Source organism: Meles meles, chromosome 7, assembly GCF_922984935.1.
Source record: "Meles meles chromosome 7, mMelMel3.1 paternal haplotype, whole genome shotgun sequence".
Lineage (NCBI taxonomy): Eukaryota > Metazoa > Chordata > Mammalia > Carnivora > Mustelidae > Meles > Meles meles.
This window is the reverse complement of record NC_060072.1, coordinates 5,872,849-5,895,752: the sequence shown is the minus strand read 5'-3', so window position 1 is coordinate 5,895,752 and position 22,904 is coordinate 5,872,849. Positions and strand designations below refer to the sequence as shown.

At 46.8% G+C, this 22,904-nt stretch overlaps 1 protein-coding gene across 8 annotated transcripts in view; it reads right to left on the bottom strand.

Annotated features, from left to right (window-relative positions):
• PACSIN2 (protein kinase C and casein kinase substrate in neurons 2) overlaps positions 1 to 22,904 on the bottom strand; it is a 130,476-nt gene that overhangs the window by 73,479 nt on the left and 34,093 nt on the right. The window contains exon 1 of one of the 8 annotated variants that reach the window (XM_046010532.1): positions 9,077 to 9,180. The exons of 6 other annotated variants lie outside the window; for them this stretch is intronic. The gene's annotated coding sequence lies outside the window, so the exon portion shown is untranslated. Of the gene's footprint in view, positions 1 to 4,481; positions 4,503 to 9,076; positions 9,181 to 22,904 lie in introns of those variants that run through there. One more of the 8 variants, XM_046010533.1, reaches the window with a different exon arrangement.

The following is a 22,904-nucleotide window of genomic DNA, read 5'->3' as shown; positions in this document are numbered from 1 at the left end:
CCTAAAAGGTGGTTTCATTAAAGCATGGGGACAGGACCCATGGGCAGAAAGGGCTGCTGCCCCAGGATTATAAAGAACAACTGATTATACACTTTGGAGCTGGCAGAGATAAAGACAAAGGGAAGTTTCCAAAAGGACTTTCAAGGTCCTATCCTTAATAAAACATTTCTCAGTTTGGCTAGCTCAAGAAATAGCCTGCATTCCAAATGTTTAAGCATTTTTAATAAAATATACAATTTATTCTGATAAACTCAGTAAAATTATATTAAATCAAAATATTTTTATAATTTTATGTATATTTATTCCAATCTTCTAAAAACATTGACTTTCTTTTTTCAAATTTACTTTTTATGTCCCACTTTTTTTTTCTTTTTAAAACATTGACTTTCTGAATGCCAGAAACCTAGCTAAGAGCTGGGGGAAGGGAGCAAATACGTCCCTGATTGGGATACGTCCAGCCCTACAGCCCAGGAATTCACAGTACAGCCAGAAAGAGAGGACAAGGTCACACCTGATTAGGGGACAGGGAGGCGAGAGGATGGAGGATGACGGGGGAGGGGCAAGCAGGACTGCAGTTTACAAGAGGAAGGGGGAGACCTGAGGCCTGTGGCCAGGTGACAGTGAGGATGAGGTGTTCCGGCTACTGCCCAGGAGCTGCTCAGAGAGGCTGGACATAGATCGAGAACAGCACCCAATGCCCACAAGGGCACAGGCGGCTCTGCTGTAGCCCCTGAGGTCTAAATCACTGACTACTGTAGGTTATTTTAAAATACAGGTTTAAGAGGGTCACTGGGGTGGCTCAGTCTTAAGGCGTCTGTCTTCTTCAGTTCGGGTCACGGTCCCAGGGTCCTGGGACTGACCCCCGCATCAGGCTCCCTGCTTAGCAGGAAGCCTCCTCCCTCTCCCACTCCCCCTGCTTGTATTCCTTCTCTTGCTGTCTCTCTCTCTCTCTCTCTGTCAAATAAATAAATAAATAAATAAAATCTTTAAAAATAATAATAATAAAGGTTTAAGAGTGGATGGTTACACAGAGAAATAGTCCAGAAGGCTATGAACCAAAATGTGAACTGCTTCATTCAGCAAAGCGTACCAAGGGCTATTGACGCTCCAGGGACCAGAGGACTTGCAGACAGACCAGGAGGGAATGTCGCAGCAGGAGGTGTTGAGGGCTGGGCTGGGACACGAAGCCAGTGGGGGACAGAGAGCTAGGGTCTACTACAGGCAGGATGGTGGTCAACAAAGGTCTTCCTGAGGAGGAGACATCTGAGGAAATACTTGAATAAATGTTAACATTCACTCACCCTCTCTGGATGGTGGAATAAGTTAGTTTGGGAGTTTTCTTTTTGCATATCTGTATTTCTTAATTTTCCACCCTAAGAATACCTAAGAATACCCTAAGAAAATTCAGAAATTCAAACTTTTGAAAATTTAAAAGGAAACAAGGCAAGGGCCCTAGGCCACCTTCTGTAATGTCTATAAACATGAAACCCAAGATTTCTGGTTAAGGAATCCACGACCCTTATCTTCAAACGACTGATAATTGGCCTGTGTATCACTTACATTCACTCAGTACAAATGCCCACACACCTTCCAGTCCTGTTCTGCGAAGCGCCCGGCAGCACCTTCACTGCTGGAAAGGCCACAGGGCCCAGGTTTCTGCGCTCTTCCCTCTCTCTGCACGCCAGTTTCTAGATGATCTTTCCTTCGTGTGACTTTCAACACCAGTCCCCCACTGATGCCTCCTGACTTGACTTCCCCAGCACAGAACTCTCCTCCGTACTGCAGAGTCCAGTGCAGCCCCAGCTCAGCATCAACTCGTTGGCACCCGATGGGCCTCTCCGATGCACTGCCCGAAACTCAGCTCTGGCTCCTCCCTCCCGAGACAGGCTCCTACCCAGCCTTTCTCTTTCAGTAAAGGGCTCCATCATCTACGTGGCCACTTAGGACACATGCCCCCATGCCACCCCTGACGCCTCTCCTTCCCTCACACCCTACGCCCACCAGCTCCACCTTGAAACAGAGCTAGAGTGCGGCCACCTCACACCATCTCTGCTTTGGTTACCTGGGGTCAAGCCACCAAACTTAAAACTTGCCAACAGTTGTGTCTTTCAGCATGCTGGAAAACGCCCCTCACTAATCTACACTCCCCACCCTGACCCACAAGGTTCCAGCTCCAGGGCCAGCTCATTGCAACCCCTACCCCTGGCTCCTCCAGCTGCAGTGACCTTCCCGTGGGCCTCCAAACACACCAGGCTCAGACCTATCTTCACGCCTGCTTCCCCTCTGCCAGGAACACCCCTCCTCCAGGGTCTGCCGGCTTTGCTGCTTCACATCATCACACAGCCGCTCACATATCACCTTCTTTAAAAAGCCCAACCCGGGGCGCCTGGGTGGCTCAGTGGTTGAGGCCTCTGCCTTCGGCTCAGGTCATGATCCCGGGGTCCTGGGATCAAGCCCCACATCCGGCTCTCTGCTCAATGGGGAGCCTGCCTCCTCCTCTCTCTCTGCCTGCCTCTCTGCCTACCTGTGATCTGTCAAATAAAAAAAAAAAAAAAAAAAAAAATCTTAAAAAGCCCAACCCGTCCCCATTCCTCCAACACATCAGCCCCTAAACTCTGCCTTTTTAAAAAAGTAACACTCAGTCTCCCCTGCCAAATTACGTATTTAGATACTTTCTCTCACCACCCACAAGAACACAAGCCCCTGAAGAACAAGAACTGTGTCAAGTTCACCTCATATCCTCAGCACTGATGCACAATAGGAGCAAAATAAACATATGTGGAACGAATGAGTGAAGGAATGTGCTAGGCTCTGTCTGGCACAAACATGCACTATGACAGAACAGACTTCTGTTCTCAGCAGCAAGACAAACCAGGTATCTTATGAGTCTCCCCCTGAAAAATTTTAAAAGCTGAATAAATACACTTGTATCACTTTATTATACTCTAAATGATCATAAGGGAATCTAAAGACATCAAAAAGGCAAATTTAAAGAAGAAATACAAGTAGATAAGTCTTCTTTCTCTCTTCTTTCTCTCTGATGTAACAGAGGGAGACAAAGAAAGAAAATATAAAAGATTGATTAAAGACTTGGGAAAAACAGGGAAGCCTAACTTACAATCTAAGAAACTTCCAGAAGGAGGTAACATTAAGGATGGGTAAGAAGCAATCTTTAAAGACCTTTTCTCAGTATGCCTAAAGACACTAAACCACAGACTAAGGAAGCCCAATGAACTCAAGCAAGATTTTAGAGAAAATGAGCCACACTAAGATAAAGTAAAACTGTAAAACCTCAAAGGCACAGAAAAGATCGTGGAAGCAGTCAAAAAGAAAAGATCACAAAGAATGAAAAATGGACTAAGAACAACAGTGAAAGCCAGAACACACTGTAGTGATTTATTCTACATGCTGAGCAACAACATTTGCCAACTCAGAATTCTATACCCAGCAAAACTAGTTTTTAATAAGAACTAGATATCTGCAAACTTGTAAAATAGATACCGCCACCATTACCCTCCCAAAAAGACATCAGGCAAAAAAAAAAAAAAGAAAAAAAAGAAAAAAAAATGAAAGAAAGAAAGAAAAAAGAAAAAGATAAAGAAACGATCTCAGAGGAAAAGCTTGAAGCACAAGAGAAAAGGGTAAGCAAATATACACATAAATACACTAACATATATAACAGCACTGACTATATGAAACATAGTATCTAATTTGTAGGATTCTAAAATTCAGAAAGGAAATGCTGAATAAGTTGGGAGGAGTGTGGAGTTAAAATGTTTTAAATCCTTCTGAAAGAAAAGAAAGAGAAAAAAACCTTAATTTGGATTTGTTATGTGTTAAACCATGCAGGGGATAACCACTAATGGGCTAGACAGAGGATTTAATTTCTAGACTAAAAGAGAGAGAAAAGACAAATGCAACGGAGGTGGGGGGCATGATGGAACTCAACTGAAACAAAAGAAAACCAACGAAACAAAATAAAACACTTCCCAGAACTGCAGCAAACAGAAAGCACAGGAACAAGAAAAGGCTGCTGCTTATCGCCTTTTCTACTCAAATTGTACTGGAGACAGTAGCCAAGGCAGTAAGAAAAGTCAGTAAAGGTACAACAATCAGAAAAGAAGAGAAAACCCCATCACTGTTGGTAGATGCTGTGGCCTCCGCAGGGCTGAGGCTACTGGAATGGCATCCGGAGCGACGGCTGGCAGCTACCGTGCATTTGGTTTCATTTCACGTGACGAAAACAGCAGACTTACTTCACAGAAGAAGAAACTGAAACTCAAGGAAGTTAAATATCTTGCCCAAAGCCACCTGGCAAGTAAAGGGTTGCTTTTGAAATTAAGTCTATCTGTGCCCGCAGCCTAACCACAGTGCCTGCCACAGAGCGAGACAAACCACGACACCGCAGGGTAAGCAGCCCAGAGGCGAGCACCCCCGGGTGATCACGGGTGCCTGGAGCACCATGCGAAAGTGAGACCAACCTGAAGAAAGCCGGGGAGAGAGCGGGCGGCGCCAGGTCCGCGCAGGGAAGCTCAGGCAGGGAACGGTATTCCGGAGGGGAAAGTGCAGCAGGCACTAGGGTAAGAACGTATGAAAGAATCAAGAACGTGGCGGTGGGGGACGAGGAGAGGGAAGAGCTGAACACCGCGAGGCCAAGCAGGGGCCAGCAGGCTAAGCCCCTGGAGGGTCACACTGGGGATGTGGACTCCTCCGAGAGGAGGAGGGACCTGGTCGCAGTCCAGGAAGGAAAGTTCCTCCGACAGAGGGTGGAGAACAGACCATCGAGCATCTGGACCTGAGCCATCTGACAGACCCAGCCACCAGCTACAGAACACTTGAACTACAGCTAGTACCCCCAAGGAACTGTCTTTTTAATCTCCCTGACTTTTCATTCACGTTGATATAAATAGCCACATGTGCTTAGCACTGCTATACTGGGCAGCGCAGCTGTAGAGGTTAGAGAGGAAGCAGAAGGGCTTAGGCGAGGGGACAGAGCAGTGACGTTCAGGACGAACAGAGGACACCATGAAGGATTATGTTAGATAGGAATGCGGGGCAGAGGAGGCCAGGGATTCAAAACTCCTCATTTGGGGGGTACCTGGGTGGCTCAGTAGGTTAAGCCTCTGCCTTCGGCTGGGGTTATGATCTCAGGGTCCTGGGATCGAGCCCCACATTGGGCTCTCAGCTCAGCAGGGAGCCTGCTTCCCCCTCTCTCTCTGCCTGCCTCTCTGCCTACTTCTGATCTCTCTGTCAAATAAATAAATAAAATATTTTTTAAAAAACATTCCTCATTTGGGAGTCAGGCTACAGGGTAATGTCACAAAGAGAAACAGCTCGGAAGAAGAACTGGATTAGGGTGGAGAGGAACCGGCTTGGGCCCGATAAATCAGAGGCAGCTTGGGTGCTGCAGTCCAGCCACGGGGCGCCCCCGAGTTGGGCACACTCTCTCCCATCTCCCTGTGTCTGCACACACGGTTTCCGCCGCCTCGTCTGCCTGTCGCACCCCTCTCTGAAACCCACCACCGGACTGTGACGTCTTTCCCCAACCTCCCCCATTCTTCACAGCAGGAGAAGGTCCCTACAGCTACAGAAGGAGATTCATCACGCCGGCCTTTAGAAGTCTCTGCCCCCCGACCCAGCCCAAGACCTGAGGTACACTCGGCGGACAAGAGACTCTGCCAGGTGGGCAAACTCACTGTATGCACACACACGGACACAGACGAGCAAGCCACCCGACCCGGCCGCGCATCATCCAGGTGCACCGCGCATCATCCAGGTGCACCGCGCATCATCCAGGTGCACCGCGCCTCCAGGTGGTGACCTGTGCACGGCTGGAAATCAGCACAGAGCTCGCCAGGAGCCTGCGGGGCCGTCAGTGAAAGCAGAGTCAGCTCCGGGGCGATCACAGCCCACATGCGCCCTGTTGTGAGTTTTCATCGTCATGACGGCGTCTACCTTCCCAAACTCACACTCCTCAACCTTAAGCAGTCGACGGGATGCGCCTAAGAATAAACGTAAGGTCTTGGAGTTCAACATTAAATATGCAAAGGCTTCTCCACAAGCGGCCCTGATGCTTGTCTGCGTGGCCTCGGGGTCTCACTGTGTAATACTCTTCTCGCACGCTACCGGGCAGACCGCAGGGCGCCTGCGCTGAACAAACTCACGGGCGGTGAATTAACAAAACATTTCTGCTTTCCGGGTCAACAGGTATTCAGCACTGTGCCCTGTGCTATTTTTTTTCCTTGTGCGTCAGTTCATGGTGGAAAAGAACCATAAAGAGGTCACTTTGCCGTCCCCAAGCTGCCCTGGACTCCATTTATCCTGTTCCACTAGCCCTACCGATACTGAAAACAAAGACCGAATTCCAACTCGGGAAGTTCGACATTTTAGCCTGCTAGCTACATCAACAACATCTTGTCAAGTAAGCAAAATCATTCTCCCCTGATCTCCCTTAAGGACTCCACTGCAGAGCAGTTCTGATGGGAAACAAGACTGAGTATGAAACTCAGCACAGGCTTCTTGCTAAAAAGAAAAAGAAGGAAAGAAAACTGTAATCCCTTACTACTGTGATGGCCAGTGGCACACATTTCAAATTCAGAATACTTCCTGTCAGATTCTTTAAGTTAACAAAAAATAGAACAATATGCTTCACTGGTCCACGTAAAGATTAATTTCCTATGATTCACTAATGACAGAGGCTAATGAGAAAAATCTTTAGGCCAGATTCCCAGCACTAGAGATGTGAAGTAGGCACCGAGTCTGTTTCCTGGCATCAAGGTCGAACTGAAAGATGAAAATGTATTTAGACCAAGCTGGTGAGACAGGAGCATAGTGCCTTCTGCAGCAACCGCCACGGAAAGGGGACCACTGCAACTCATCCATTCACTCAAATTAATGGCCCATGTTTTCCACTATTACTTCCCCTCATATTCACACACACACACACACACACACACACATACAGACACACATTCTCTCTCTCTCTCTCCCCTCTTTACCTGGATCTAGGATCTAGGATCTAGCTGGCATACTGGGAGAAGTTTTCTCAAGGCCTCAGAGAAGGTTCTAAGGCCCCCACCAGAAGCTGCCCTGGAGAGAAGCCCTGAAGAGAGATGGAAATGAGGAAGACCCACATGACGCCAACAGCAACAACTCTCAGGGACTTCTGGGCCTGTTAATCGTGAGATAGTATGTGAAGAAAGCTGAGAGAAGAGAGGCTGGTGACCCAGTAGCCAGTCTAAATTCAGCTATCAACAAGCCATGTGACCTTGGACAAGTCAAGACGGTAAGTCACCTCTAGGTCTTAATTGCTTTCTTTAAAAAAAAACAACAAAGAAGGGCCTGACTATACTGCCAGCAAGAGCCATTACAACTCTCAATATTGTGTTCCCATCTTTCCAACTATGCCACCAAACGAACAGAATTACATGGCTGGGCAAAACAGAGGACTAACGATGTATAAAAAGACAGAGGGGGGAGGCTTATTTCTCCCACTGGCATGAATCTCAGACCTGCAAGATGTGTTTCGGTCTGAAGTGACAATACCTCTCTGTTGTTTTCACAAGCGCAGCATTTATTTTTTATTTTTTTAAAGATTTTATTTATTTATTTGACAGAGAGAGAGATCACAAGTAGGCAGAGAGAGAGGAGGAAGCAGGCTCCCCGCGGAGCAGAGAACCCGATACGGGGCTCGATCCCAGGACCCTGAGATCATGACCCGAGCCGAAGGCAGCGGCTCAATCCACTGAGCCACCCAGGCGCCCCCCTTTTTTTTAAAAGATTTTATTTATTTATTTGACAGAGAGAGAGACAAGCGCAGCATTTAAAGTTCATCTAGAATTCAGTACGATAACAGTGTGAAGAAAATTTGAGGAGATCCTCAGAATTACAACAGCGAGGGCAAAACCTATGGACCTCATTAAGGTCTGAGAGAAAGGTCACATGTTTGGGGGATTTCTAAAAAAAATAGGAAAACATGACCCTAAAGGTGTCAGAAATCCCCAAATCATACAAGGTAATGGCCTAGCAAGAAAATATGCTTCTCTATGTGGTACAGACTGTACCAGCATGGCATTTCTGGAGAACAGAAGGAAGACCCTGACGTTGCCTTTCGAATGTTCACGGCAATAGGTAATCCAAAAAGTATATTCACTTCACGAAGGATCGCTCAAGTACTGGGATTTTTAAAAAAGCAGCAACCCTCTAATTAGAAGCACAGCACTGCATAAACAAAAAGGAGGGAAGGGGAGGCACAATTTTCAATTCCAGAATATGACCTGCGGGTAAGAAACAATCAAATACGCACGTGAGGCTGCTCGGTTGCTGGAACAAGACAACTTTTACATTTTGGCGTCTACTAAAAGTAAAAACGCAGTGCCTAGTGACAGCAGTCAGATGGAGCAGAGGGCACCGGGGCCAGCTGCAAAGAGGAAGGAGAAAGAACTGACGGAGGAGGAAGACAGAGGGGGCCTTGGAGCAAGCCGCATGCTAATTCTGGGAGTCTAGAGCAGACGGCCATGAAACAGCAGTTAGTGTCAACCAGAGCAGCTAATTTGTCCCCTGTTTCTCCGAGTCCCATTTACGTGTTGGCAGGTTAGATTTGGCTGTTAAGAAAGGAAATGGCAGCATGTAAAAGACATAATGCCTGACAGCAGGAAAAGAAAGCAACCCTCTACTAATAGTTAACTCACGTAACTCACTTAGCTCCCCAGTAAGAAACAAGTACGTAGCTGGGCCAGAGCTTCTGATTCATTTCCTCTATTTAGGAATGAAGCATGCACATAAGTTTTAAAACCAGAGTAAAAATTATAGAGCAAGATCTTCCATTTGTTTAGGCAAAGTCGATTCACCAAGGAAATCAAACATTTACTCTGACATTTTCTCAAGGCATTTTGGATAAAACCCTCCACACTGTTCGGTTAATGTTGAACATTTCCATCAAGAAGCTCTAAAACTAAGTGTGTTTAAAAGGCGAGATTTCTGTTAAATCAAGCACGCAGGAAAAAAAAAATCAATGAAAACTGCTTTTAAAAAGGTCTCCCTTCAAGGAAATATAGACTTTAAATAGCACACTCACGTTTTTCTGTCAAATGCCGGCTTCAACTGCCTCACTTTGCAGATCAGCTTCCGTACCTGCCTCCTTCCGACCCTGCTGGTATGTCTGACCTCCAGCTCCCAGCCGAATTCTCCCAGCACATTTCATCATTTCCTGTTGGCTGCCGACTCCTTGCGGGGAGATAAGGCCAGTCCCCAACACTGCTGCAGGCACCCTCCAGGGACCAGGTTCTCAGACCTTCACTCCAGGCCAGCTAGGGCCATCAGAGAAGAGCTTTCTTTTTGGAAAACGGCTTAACAGAATCTCAGCATATGAGAGAAAGTCAGAGAGAGGAGATCGGAGAACAAAAATCACAATACCTCTCCAAAATCAACTTGTACATAAACTAACTTATACTGCCTATGACAGTCTTAGAATCTCTCCTTGTATTTGATCCTTCCACTCAGGAGGAAAAAAAGACCTGCTCCGGAGCTAAGATGCCAGGCATCACAGGAGTTAATGTGACAGGGACTTCCCTGCACGGGATGATCTCACATTGTCCCTACACAGAAAACTCAACTTCTCTTTGGGACTCCAACAGCAAGGCAAAGCAGCTCAACAGTGGGGGACACAGAGGAAGCAGGGGCGGGCTCAGTGCTGGAGAACCCAGGCTCTCTGCAGCACAGACAGCTCCGAAGACACTCGTATGTGCACACGTGATTCCCCAGAAGTAAAAATCAAACCCCAAAATACCTTTCTTCCTAGAGTTTTACAAAGAATTAAAAATGAAGAGGAAACAAAAAATAAATGTAACTTTAGGGAAAGAGGAAGATGTCCTAACCCATTTTAAAATGTATGCACCCAGGGGGCGCCTGGGTGGCTCTGTGGGTTAAAGCCTCTGCCTTCCGCTCAGGTCATGATCCCAGGGTCCTGGGAGGATGGGGCCCTCTGCTCAGCAGGGAGCCTGCTTCCTCCTCTCTCTGCCTGCCTCTCTGCCTACTTGTGATCTCTGTCATATAAATAAATATTTTTTTTTAAATGTATGCACCCATGAGGACACATACAATATAATTCTCTCTAGATAAGGTGAAGAGAAGGATCAACGACACTGTGGGGCTTGAAGCTAGGGCAGAATGGCAAAGGGATCGGGCATGAAAGGGACCTCAGGAGCACTTCTGAGCAGGGCTCTGTTTCCTAAGCTGTTCATGTGCTACATTTGTGAAAATTCATTGCTGTACCCACTTATGTGCACTTGTATATATGTACATTTATTCCGTCTCAATAAAAAGTATTTTACAAAATGTATGCAACAATATCAAAAAATACAAACACTACAAGAAAGAGCAGGTACTGAAACTAATCTGTAAAAACATGAGAGATGTAAAAAAAAAAAAAAAACATTTCAAGGGCTCAATTTCTCCCAAAGTACCCTCCCAGAAGATACACGTGCACCCCCCCAACCCCTATGGCAAGCTGGATGCCACATTTAAGTGGTGGTGGCCCGAACAGAGCCGAACCAGTCCCTCCCTTGCAACCTGGGCCCCTAGTCTGACCTTATGGCACAAAACAAAATAGGTTGAAAGTGTCTTTCCAAAATCTGTATTTAGAAATTCCTTGATGGAAAAACAACAATAAAGCAAGGATCATATCAACACAAGGCTCAATTATTTGACCTATGATAATAATTCATACTACTTGGAAATTATACTACCATCTCCCCCACCTAAAAAAAAACAAAAACAACAACAAAAACAGCTGTTGGCCCCACACCATGCAAACTTCGCTGTACCCCACGAGCAGCTTTGCTAGACCGCTAGCAGCGCTCAACAGAGAGGCAAGGCTGAAGCACGGGGCCAGCCCGGCTCCCTGGTCTGCAGGGAGGCCGGCTACTTCATCCTGGGGCTTACTGGGGGTTTAATGGCCCTAAAGGTCATCTTATCCAGGGACACTAAAGCTGGAAAAGGTTGAATAATGTTTCTAGAGACGACTTCAGTGTGCCTGACCACAACGCACAGACAGGCTTTCTAAAACGAATGGCCTGGCAGTTATCTTCCAAGTAAATTTAAGCAGCACAAGAATACGGTCACAAAAGTCCTTTTCTGGGGGTATTTTCTTCCACTAAGAAAGAACAAACACCTGAATTCTGGCAAACCAAGCTGGCTTATCTCCTTTCCCTTTTCATCAGCGAGCATGACCACATGACCCAGAGCCCCACTTAGGCCTCTCGGTTATGAGACAGGTCAACCACATCGAGGTGGAGCGAGTTGTTTATTTATTTATTTATTGTAATCCGACAAACACCAGCTGCTTGGACAACACTCATACGGCGCTTACTTCAGGGTTAATCCCGAGAAGAACCCACCAGGGGACTGTCACCCCCTCCATCTTCCAGCTCAAACAACTGAGGTACAGAGACTGTATTACCTGCCCTGTGTCCCAAAGCTGTCACGTGGGGGAGCCGAACCCAGGTAGTCCACTTCCAGAACCCAGCTGTTAACCATTACACTGCCTCTCCACGTTGGCTTCCCTCGATCAATCGGAAGTGGGTCCTGGACAGAGCTGCCACGTAATGAAAGTCTGATTTGAAGCGAATTAAGGATGCAGATAGTGGTGGGACGATGAGGTCACGAGCCCGGCTTTCCGACAGGGCTGGGGCTTTCTCTCCCGGGCCCCACAACCTCGGCCAGCAGGTTCCTAGCTGGAGAGCAGCTGTCCTGACCCTCTGGGGGAGAACAAGACTGGCCTGGGCAGCTGTCCTACCCCCTAAGGCGGTACCGGGACAGACACACTGCTCGAGGGAAACCCACCTGCTAACCTCTGGCACATGGAGCCGAAACTGGTATTTCCAGTTCCAATCTGGTTTCTGTCACCAGACTTGAAACCTTTGGGCATTCCTTCCACGAACATTAGTGCCAGGCACAGGGCTTAAGGCCTTGGGGCCCCAAGGTTGAAAAAGCCGACATCCCTGCCCTGGACTGCCCAGTGGATGGGCAGCGCAGATGTCCAAAGAAAGAAAAACGAGCTGATAACTGCTAGAACCAACACGCACCCAGGGCTGAGGGAACACTATGAAGGGGGCAGTGAGCTAGGGTGGGAAGCAGGGTCAGGGAAGGCTTCGTGAAGGAAGGGACAGGATTCGGTTCTCCGAGAGCTTGCCATCAACCTACTCAAACCATGTAGAGTAAGGCAGAAAAAAATTTCTGAAACAAAAGCCAGCAAGTTAGCCGAAGACTACCAGTGCCTTCACGACCTCCGTCCTCAGCTGATGGCTGAGTCCATGCGCGGCAGTCATTAGCCCAGCGTCAGGCACAGACGTGAGGGCGACACCAGACCGGCTGAGCCTTCTCTCGGATACCTCTGTTCTCTAATAGGATGAAAATGGCTGCCTTTACTGAGCTCTTTTAAAAGACTCCACAAGATAGGTACGACTATCCTCGTTTATGTTAGAAAACCACCACAGAGAAGTTAAGCAACCTGCCCGATACCACCCAGCAAATAATGGCAGAATGGGGTCTGAACTCGGGTCTACCTGATACTTTGAAAGCACATCCTCTCTCCACCACACTCACGCCTGCCACGGAACTCGGCCCATGAGGAACATGAGGATAGCGGGCAACAGGTCACGTCATATGGCGGAAAGAACAAAATTTTCACCACATGATTTTCCCCATTCCTCTCTTGGTCTGTCCTTGCTTGAATGCCACACTTTTTCTAAACCAGCTTTATTGAGATGTAATTCACATACTGTAGAATTCAGCCATTTAATACAGAGTTCAACGGTTTTTAGGTATTTACAGAGCCGTGCAAACTTCACCCCAGTCAATGTTAAGACACTGTCATCACCTCAAAAAGAAACCCCAGGCGCTTTAGCTGTCATCTCTGTCCCCCCACTTCCCCAACCTGAAACAACCAGTGACTCTTACAAGGCGATTCTTTTTTTTTTTTTTTTTTAAGATTTTATTTATTTATTTGACAGATGGAGATCACAGAGAAGCAGGCAGAGAGAGAGGAGGAAGCAGGTTCCGTGCGGAGCAGAGAGCCCGATGCGGGGCTTGATCCCAGGACCCTGAGACCATGACCTGAGCCGAAGGCAGAGGCTTTCACCCACTGAGCCACCCAGGCGCCCCTTACAAGGTGATTCTTAAAGAGCTCATGGGCACACAGTCATGAGGTTGTTAATAAAACAGTGCAAACTGTAGTTGTGCTTCAGTCCTCGCTCTGGGCTAAAACTAACAGCTGAGCCCAGACAGGGCCAGGGAAAAGCCAGACAACTTAGAGGCAGGTACTGCGGTGAGAGGTGGGGGTATCTGGCCGCCCCATGCTAGATGGGCTCCTCGGTTCTCATGCCCCTAAACTTAGTAAGCCCTAAATGCAGAGCCGCGTGGTCAAGCAGCCACCAGGATGGTGGAAGTCATGCAAGAGCTCTAGAAGAGTCCCTCTGGTCACAAGACCTTACACCATTAAGATGCCATCTCCCGGCCTCCAGAAAGACAAACCAGGATGGTATCTGCTATCATGGATGGGGGTAACGGGAACAGAGTTGTTCTGAGAAGCCAAACTCTTCAAGGATTGATTATCAAGACTAGCAATGGCCTGGAGGAAGAAGTGCTCCTCTGCTCTTCCCCCAGCCTTCCTCAAATAGCTAAGGAGAGCGGGAGGAAAGGGATCTACAAACAGACCATGCGCAGACTTCTGCAGAGCCCGGAATTCTCTAGTCAGCTTCTGTATACAGATCACGAAACTGCTCCACGCAGCATCGCCACATCGTACAAAACTCAACACTGAAGAGGAATGAGCTTCTGACAGATGCACGCGGGTTCATCACAGAAAGTTCTTGGTGAGCAAAAGAGACCAGAGGCAAAAGGGTGTGCACTGTGTTCTATTTACATGAAACTCTAAACCAGGTCAAACAAATCCGTAGTGATGGAAAAATGTCTGCCTGGGGCCAGGGGCTGGGTGGGGGCTGACCCCACAGGGCACAGGGAAAGTTCTGAACTGGTGGAAATGGTCTCTGTCTCACTTGGGACAGTGGCTACACAGGCGTATCCATTCGTCAAAGCCCCAGTGGGTCCACTCTGTTGTTAAATTAATACCTCAATAAACAGAAAAGGGAGGGGAGAGGTGGGGAAGGGAGCGGGGAATGAGGGAGAGAAGACAGGAGAGAAGCCTGCTGCGGAGCCTGAACAACGCCCTCTGCGGCAGCGCCACAGCCATCCCCAAGGACTGTCCTGCAAGGGGCTGCCAAGCCCGGGTCTTGCCAGTGCGCGCGCATTGTACTGGGCCTCAGTTCTTGGAACGACTGATCCTCTAACACATACAACTGATTCTGACGAACCTGAACGGTCCTTTCTGACCGGGTTAACTCGGCTCTCCAACATGCCCGCAGTAAAAAGTGTGATGACGTCAGCCAGCGACTCAGCAACGGCCACGTTCGGTGACAGGCTCCAATGGCTGTCAGTGAACAAGTAAAATCTAACATGATAATTACAGGTATTAGCTTTTCTTTTTCTCAATTGATAAGTAAATCTTAAGTTCTAGAATTTAAGTAGGTTATATAGGTTATATAAAACATTCTTATCGTCAATCTTTTTTTTTTTTTTTTTTGGTTGGGGGAAGAGGGTAGCGGCTAGGTTCAAATCCTACATGTTAGCCTTTCATATTTTTCATGAAACAAGACATAAATAGAGCCATCTTACCTTTAGTCTCTCTCTCTCTCTCTCTCTCTCTCTATATATATATATATATATATACATACACACACACACGAATAAACCAAGCCAAATTTCTAACATTCTCGATCAAAGAAAAAGGTGCCAGAACAAGCTGAACTAAGTACTAGTTCTATCTTTGGCAAAGTTAAAAAAAAAAAAAAATTAAAACCCTTTATATAAGCTTCTTTGCTTCCCTGGCAGTCACCCAAAGCTTAAAAAAAAAAAAAAAAAAAAAGAAGCCAAACTAATTAAAGCAGAAAACCCAATTGAGAAAAACTTCAAAGCACCAATGTGATATGAAAAATATGTTAATTTCTTTTCTTACACATTTTATAAAATGCCACCATGAGAAGAAACACCTGGGCTTCTAACACAACACCTCCGTGGTTAAGATGTCACCCGCAGTTCTGGGGCCAGCTCAAGCCTTCCTTGGACAACACATTGAAGACAGAAAATGATCTCTGAAGGAAGGTCTGAATTCAAAAAGGAGTGGTGAACAAGATTTGTGGTGAGTTTTGGGGTATTTTCAGGACTAAAGTTAGAGATCTGCTCCGCTCATGTTTTACTGGAGGTTTACGGGTGTGATTTTCCCCTTCATTGGTTTCTACGTGCCCTCTCTATGCTAGACTCTGGAAGTTACAAGCTAAATAATTCCCTACACTTGTCCTTAAGCGGCTGAGAGCAGCGTAAACAGACAAGCACCCAGAGGCCCACACAGTGTGACAAGAGCTACACAGCAGAACTAGGAAGGGAGCCCTGCCTAAGGGAGCCGGGCAGATGCGGGAAACCCCCAGGGAGACTGGGCATGGAGCTGCATCGGGTAAAGGAAGGTGGGCTGCGGCTTCCTCCTCCCCCAGCTTCACTGACTGGGGGATGCCACTGAGGGCAGGAGCGCCCAACGCGACGCTGCCAACTTTATTTTGTCCACTGTGCGCACTTAAAAAAAAAAAAAAGAAAAACCAGTCACCTCCCATTATTTCGTTTCAAAGGCATTTTAATAATAAAACCATTTTTTAATATTTTAATATTAAAAAGCAGGTCATACAACTTCAGAATATATCTAAAGCTTCAAACTAAGTATCTCTAGCTTTGTAAAGAATAATGACGACATTGCTGTTTTAGCCCCATGGCAGTAAAAATACCATCATGAACGGGTGTTTAGAAACCCTGCAAACAGGCGAAAATTAGGGACTATTTTATGACATTTTATATACATCTGCCAGGATCTTTACATACAGTGACTCTATACTTCATGATAACCCCGCAAGGTGGGAGTGCTGTCCCCATTTTTCAGAAGAGAAAACCAGAGCCCTGGGGGAAGTGGCTTGCCCATGGCCACACAGCAGTCACAGTGCACAGAGCTACTTCACATGCTTCCCTCTGACAGCGGAGCCTGTCCAGTCCCACCAACATGCTGGGATGGTGTGTGAGAGGTCTGGGTGACCTCTGAGGTCCTCATCAGAAATAAACATGTTTTACTGTTGTTGCTTTTAAGATCGCAAAGGAAGCTCTGCTGCTTCTTTTTTGGAGTCCCAAACAACCAACAAAAACCCTTTGTGAAACCAAGAGAGGTATAAATATGTAAATAAATGGAAACCATGATCCCAAGCATTCCAGAATGTTCCCTTTACCTTCTCCTTCTCCATCTGGACCAGTGCTAGGGATAAAGAAGATGGGAAAGATGAGAAAAGATCAAGAATCCTGGAGTGCTGGGTTGCTCAGTCGGTAAGTGTCTGTCTTCAGCTCAGGTCATGATCCTGGGGTCCTGGGATCAAGCCCCACATCGGGCTCCCTGTTCAGTGGGGAGCCTGCTTCTCCCTCTTCCTGTTGATCACCCTGTTTGTGCTGTGCTCACGCTCTCTCTCCCTCTCTCTGTTAAATAAACAAATAAAATCTTTAAAAAAAAATAAAATAAAAAATCCCAAAGTGCCAAGAAACGGGACGTATGAACCCTTCCTCAAGAATACTATTCTTCAGGGACGCCTGGGTGGCTCAGTTGGGTAAGCAACTTCCTTTGGCTCAGGTCATAATCCTGGAGTCCTGGGATTGAGTCCCACATCCGGATCCCTGCTCAGCGGGGAGTCTGCTTCTCTCTCTGACTCTCCCCCTTCTTGTGCTCTCTCACTCTCAAAGAAATAAATAAAATCTTAAAAAAAAAATACACTATTCTTCAGTTTGGCATGTAATAGTTAAACATTTAGAGTTTAATGATCTAAAGCCTGTAGACAGTGCTGAGTGCAATATAAATTCAATTTAAAACATATGGTCTATGGGGGCGCTTGGGTGGCTCAGTGGGCTAAAGCCTCTGCCTTCAGTTCAGGTCATGATCCCAGGGTCCTGGGATGGAGCCCCACATCGGGCTCTCTGCTCAGCAGGGAGCCTGCTTCCTCCTCTCTCTCCTCTGTCTGCCTCTCTGCCTACTTGTGATCTCTGTCAAATAAATAAAATCTTTAAAAAAATAAAATAAAAGATATGGGCACGGACAGGACTGGTTCAGCAGATCTTGTGAAGGAAAAGAAAGAGAAGGGACTTTGCCAAGAGGCCGACTGGGCTGACTGGCAGAGGGCCGAGTCCAGAACAAGTCTCGCGAGCAAACTGTGAGCCACCTGGCAGGAGTCACAAGGAGAAAGCAAGGTGCTCAGTCTGGCAGTGGTCGCTTTACCTCTGTGACAGGTGACCCAGCCGAAGACAGAGCACAGACGAGGAACACATTTCTCCATTCGTGAGAGTGAGGTCAAGAAGGGCCAGTTACAAAACAGTTTAAATCATACATCTTATTTGTCTTTAAAAAATCAGATTTGTGAGTAAACGTAACAATCTGGAAAAGTGTACGTCAAGGTGTTGACCGTGACTATTGACAAACTGAATATTTGTACTTGTATTTTACAAAGTCCACGCGCTGATCTTACAATGAAGGAATACACGGAGTTCGTCGGGAGATTTTAAAGCCGGACGGGTGACTCCCAGGCAGCTAGCAGAAGGGCTGCGGTGAGACCAATGCCACACAGAGAGTGCTTGGGACCACGACACCCCCAACATCTGAGCACCAACAGACACAGAGGGCAGAGCCCTGCCTGCAAGGCTTCCATAAATCCCCTGTTCAGGATAAACCCTGGAGCAAGATGCTATCAACCGAAGCCGCCTCCTCCCCCAGAGGGAAGCACACCGCCCCTGTAGCGGGCTTCACCAGCCGTGCACTACTTCACATGGGAAAGCCAAGGGATGGGATTCCTGAGCGTACCCCGCAATTCACTCCAGGAAGTCCGAGATTTTATGAACCATTTCTGTAAATAAAATAAGTCCCAGGAAGGGTCAAGGCTCTCCAGCTGCATCCGAAAGCAGATACTGGTTCCAGCCTCACACCAAGGACCTCATTCACAGTATAGAGGTTCTTTAAGACCCCAACGTCACACAAAGAAATCCCATGCAGAGACAGGTCTAAGGAAGACTTTCTGCAGAATCAGCACATTGTAGTTTACCAGAAGAACAGAACATAACGAGAGGCCCCATCCCCGGTGCCAGCCACACACGGGCAGGGGGAACCCCTCAAGATCTCACAACTTGAGCCCTCCCAACGATAACCTGGAGAAAGGCGAGTCGGCAGCCAGACAGCCCCTTCCCTAAGAGGAGCCAGGGAGCCCAGTGCTTCTCACGGTGCTTCTCCCATGACCTACACGGTGGGTGACCACCAAACCCAGACCATGAACATAGGCACACAAAGCTGTACAAAGACCTCTGATAGGTCAGAAGGTCCTGTGACAGGACCTACGTACTTGGGTTAGGGCTGGGGGAAATTTTATCAACAGTTGAGAGTACTGACTTCGAGGGCCAAGATGTGCCCTGAAAACGTCGCACTGTGTGCTTACTATGCTCTGTGACAGCGTTCATCTTCACAGTTCCTCACTCTGTGACCGTGGGTTTGCAGGTTAATAGGAGGGGAACACCATGAGTGAGCTCACCCAGACCCGGGGTCCCCTTGTGCTTGTCCCCCAATACACCCATCCAAACCCACTTACAATTCCCCACCTACTGAAAAGTGTCTTGAGGCTCGGGAGGGGGAACTAGGATCTTTAAATGGCATCAGTATTTCTCTGCTACACTTTTTGAAACAACAGACGCACAGTCTGTAACGTCAAAATAATGCACGTATAAGAAATGGGCTGCGTCCAAATCTGCCGGATTCAGATGCTCTTTCCAACAAAGTGATAGGACAATAAATAGTGAAGATTTTCTTTCTGTTCCACAAATGTATTCCAACTAATTTGTAACTTCATTTTACGTAGAATTATTTTCTGATGGGACACCAATTATTTTTCATCCTCGAAGATGTTGAGAAATATTATTATATAATTTTCAGCAGCACCACTTAACAGTGATTTACATGCAAGTTTTTCTTCCTCTGGAGGCCTTGGGGAAGAACCAAATACTTCTAAGATGAGAAACAGCCTGAACAACTCTGGCAACAGCCAATACCATAACACCTACACTATCGGAACAATCTGGGATCCATTACCTCTGTAGACTGGAAATGTTTCCTCCTGATCTTTTATGGAAAATGCCAAATATATAAAAACTAGAGACCAGAATAATGTTGCCTAGTTTCAACAATTATCAACAGAGGACTAATCTTGTTTCACTTGTGATTGTAAAAATTGTTAAATGCTCATAGAATCATGTGGCCCAAACGTGTTTTTATGAGACCTGGCAGGTCCACAGCATGAGCCTCAGGCTGGGAAGAAGAGACACAAAGCAAGCAGAGCAGAGGTCCTCATCTGAAGGGAATGGCAACTTCATGGGAAACCAGAGCCCGGTTTACATGTGTAAAACCAAAGACTAAAAATACCAAGCCCAAAAGGTGAGCCTCACCAAGGGGAAGTCATACGGCTGTCGCGTACACCCTGGTAAGACGTGATAAGGCACTTCACCTCTTCCCCAAGTACCCAGTATTCTTGCCCAAAACTCCTAAGCCCGGTCCAATAATGTGAAAAAAGAAAAAAACGAGGCAAACCCAAATCGAGGGACATTCCACAAAATATCCAAATAGCACTCTTCAAAATTGTCAAGGTCGTGAAAAGTTAACACAGAAACTGTCACAGATGGAGGAGACCAAGGAGACAGGACAATTGAACTCAATGTGACATCCTGGACTGGATCCTGGAACAGACAGAATCTCAGTGGAAAAACCGGTGAAATCCAAGTCAAGTCTGTAGTTCAGTTAATAACACTGCACCGAAGTGAAATTCTTCATTTCGACAACTGTGCTCAGTTACATAAGATGTTAACATTCAGGGAACTAGGTGAAAAGTGTATGAGAATGCTCTATATAGTCTTAGCAACTTTTCTGTATACCTAAATTTTTTCCAAAATAAAAAATTATCAGAGAAATCATATAAAAAATTTAACTGCCTGGGGCGCCTGGGTGGCTCAGTGGGTTAAAGCCTCTGCCTTCCGCTCGGGTCATGATCCTGGGGTCCTGGGATCGAGCCCCACATCAGGCTCTCTGCTCGGTGGGGAGCCTGCTTCCTCCTCTCTCTGCCTGCCTCTCTGCCTATTTGTGATCTCTCTCTGTCAAATAAATAAATAAAATCTTTAAAAAAAAAAAATTTAACTGCCTAATAAATATTCATTATATCCTTCATAAGAAAGAGTCAATGGCAATGTGGACTTCATGTATTTTTTTTTAAAGATTATCTTTTTTTTTAAAAGATTTTATTTATTTAACAAAGGGAGAGAGATCACAAGTAGGCAGAGCAGCAGGCAAGGGGAAGGGGGGAAGCAGGCTCCCCGCTGAGCAGAGAGTCCGATGCGGGGCTCGATCCCAGGACCCTGAGATAATGACTTGGGCTGAAGGCAGAGGCTTAACCCACTGAGCCACCCAGGCACCCCAGGATTTCTTTCTTTTAGAGAGAGAGAGAGAGACAGAGAACAAAAGGGAGCAAAACTAGGGGGAGGGGCAAGGGAGAGGGAGAGAATCTAACACAGACTTCCCACTGAGCACAGAGCCCACCTTCCAGGGCCAAAATCAAGTCAGCCACTTAAGCCACCCAGGTGCCCTGAGGTCTTTATTTTAAAATTAAGCCAGGGGAAGCGGTGCCTGGGTGGCTCGGTCGGTTAAGGGTCTGACTCTTCATCTCAGCTCAGGTCTTGACGTCAGGGTCCTGAGCTCAAGCCCTATATTGGGCTCCACACTGGGTGTTGAGTCTACTTAAAAAATAAATAAATAGGGGGCCTGGGTGGCTCAGTTGGTTAAGCGACTGCCTTCGGCTCGGGTCATGATCCCGGAGTCCCAGGATTGAGCCCTGCATTGGGCTCTCTGCTCTGCAGGGAGTCTGCTTCTCCCTCTGACCTTCTTCCCTCTCATGCTCTCTCTCTCTCTCAAACAAATAAAATCTTTTGATAAATAAATAAAATAAAACAAAGTTCAGCGAGGGAAGATGAAACATCAAGAAATAAAACAATCTGCTAAACAGTCTCAAAGAAAGGAAGGGGAAGCACCTTGAAACAAGGCAGGGCCCGTGAAAGCTGAAGGGCACAGGGGGTAGCTGATGGAGCGTACCCCGGGACACAGAGCAACTGACTGTGACAACGAACTGGGTTGACAGAGGGGACTTCCAAACCACTAGACTGCCCTGCCCGGTCTCCTCTGACCTCCCCGTCCCTGACTGCCCGGGCTCTCGCCTCCAGCACCTCTCTTCATTCATGCAGCAAGTTCTGAGGGTCTGCGAGCTCACGGGGTGAAACCAATAAGAAGAGGAGGCATTACCTACCACCGCATGATAATTCAGTTTTAAAAATGTTTTTTTCTGTATCTAGAGGAAAGATGAGCCGTGACCAGAACTGCACTAAGAAATCGGATGCCAGAGCTCTGCACAGGGATGAGCTGGAAACAGCAGGATTCTGCCTTGGTCCTTCTGACCAGGAGACCACGCTGGGAAGGACCGAGCCTACCGCCTTACAATGACTGAAAATTCACTCATGCTTTTAAATAGCTTTGCATTTAACATAAACAGTGTGCTTCTTTATAAGAGTACCTTCCTACGTTTTCAAACAGGACACAAGAAATAAAAGCACACACCTGGGTTTTCAAATCATGAACCACATGTGGGAATTTAATTCATTCTGAACCAGATGTAAGAAAACTTCTGTGGCAGGAGTCAATGAAGAATAAGCACCTTAGCTCCACATCTGAGCAAATGTCTCACACCTGAAGGTCAGCCTGAGGAAGAATGTATGTGAAGTATTCCTGCCCAAATGCCCTGCAACAAAATTACTGAATGACAAAGAGAGAAAACCCAGCCGTGATTTTTTGAAACAATCCTTACCAAAAAAGGGAGAGACACATTTAAAAAAAAAAATTGTATTTTTTTGTATTTTTTGTTTTCCAAAACAACAGTTTGAAAACGACAGAATCTGCTGTTTCTCACTGATGAGCAGCTTCATTATTTCTGCTTATCTAGTAATTGAAGAATGTCTTGCAAAATTCAGGCCAAAACTTCCCCAGTGCTCTGAATTATGCAACCTGGAATCTGTACAATAGTGCCACTGACCCACAGCCCTCTACTGAGGTTTCGTTTTTCACCTTCACATTAACAAAAAGGCCACATATGCTTTTTCCATTCATTTTTAAAATATTTAATTTTTTTAAAAGATTTCATTTATTTATTTATTTGCCAGAGAGAGAGAGAGCACAAGCAGGCAGAGTGGGAGGCAGAGGCAGAGAGAGAAGCAGGCTCCCCGCTGAGCAAGAAGCCCGATGCGGGACTCGATCCTAGGACCCTGGGATCAGGACCTAAGCCGTAGGCAGCAGCCCAACCGACTGAGCCACCCAGGCAAAACTTACATGTTTTATTTAATTAGAAATTCTCCATATACGCCTTGAACTTGACACATTCAGTAGTTAAGACTTCGGGAGCCAGTTCTCGGGTCGTGCACTGGGGCTCACCAGGTTTGGCAAGCCCCACACCAGTCCCAGGCACAGCAGCCTTCCCCAGATGCCCAGGGCGGTGGGTTGGCCAACTGTGAGAAGAGGACTAGCATCTCCCACCTCTCAGGCTGCTGAGAGGATTCAATGAGACAAAATATGTGACGGCCCATCCTGCCCCCAAATCTAAGCCTCCTTCCCTCCATATCCCTCTGCGCACTCTGCTTCTGGCCACCCT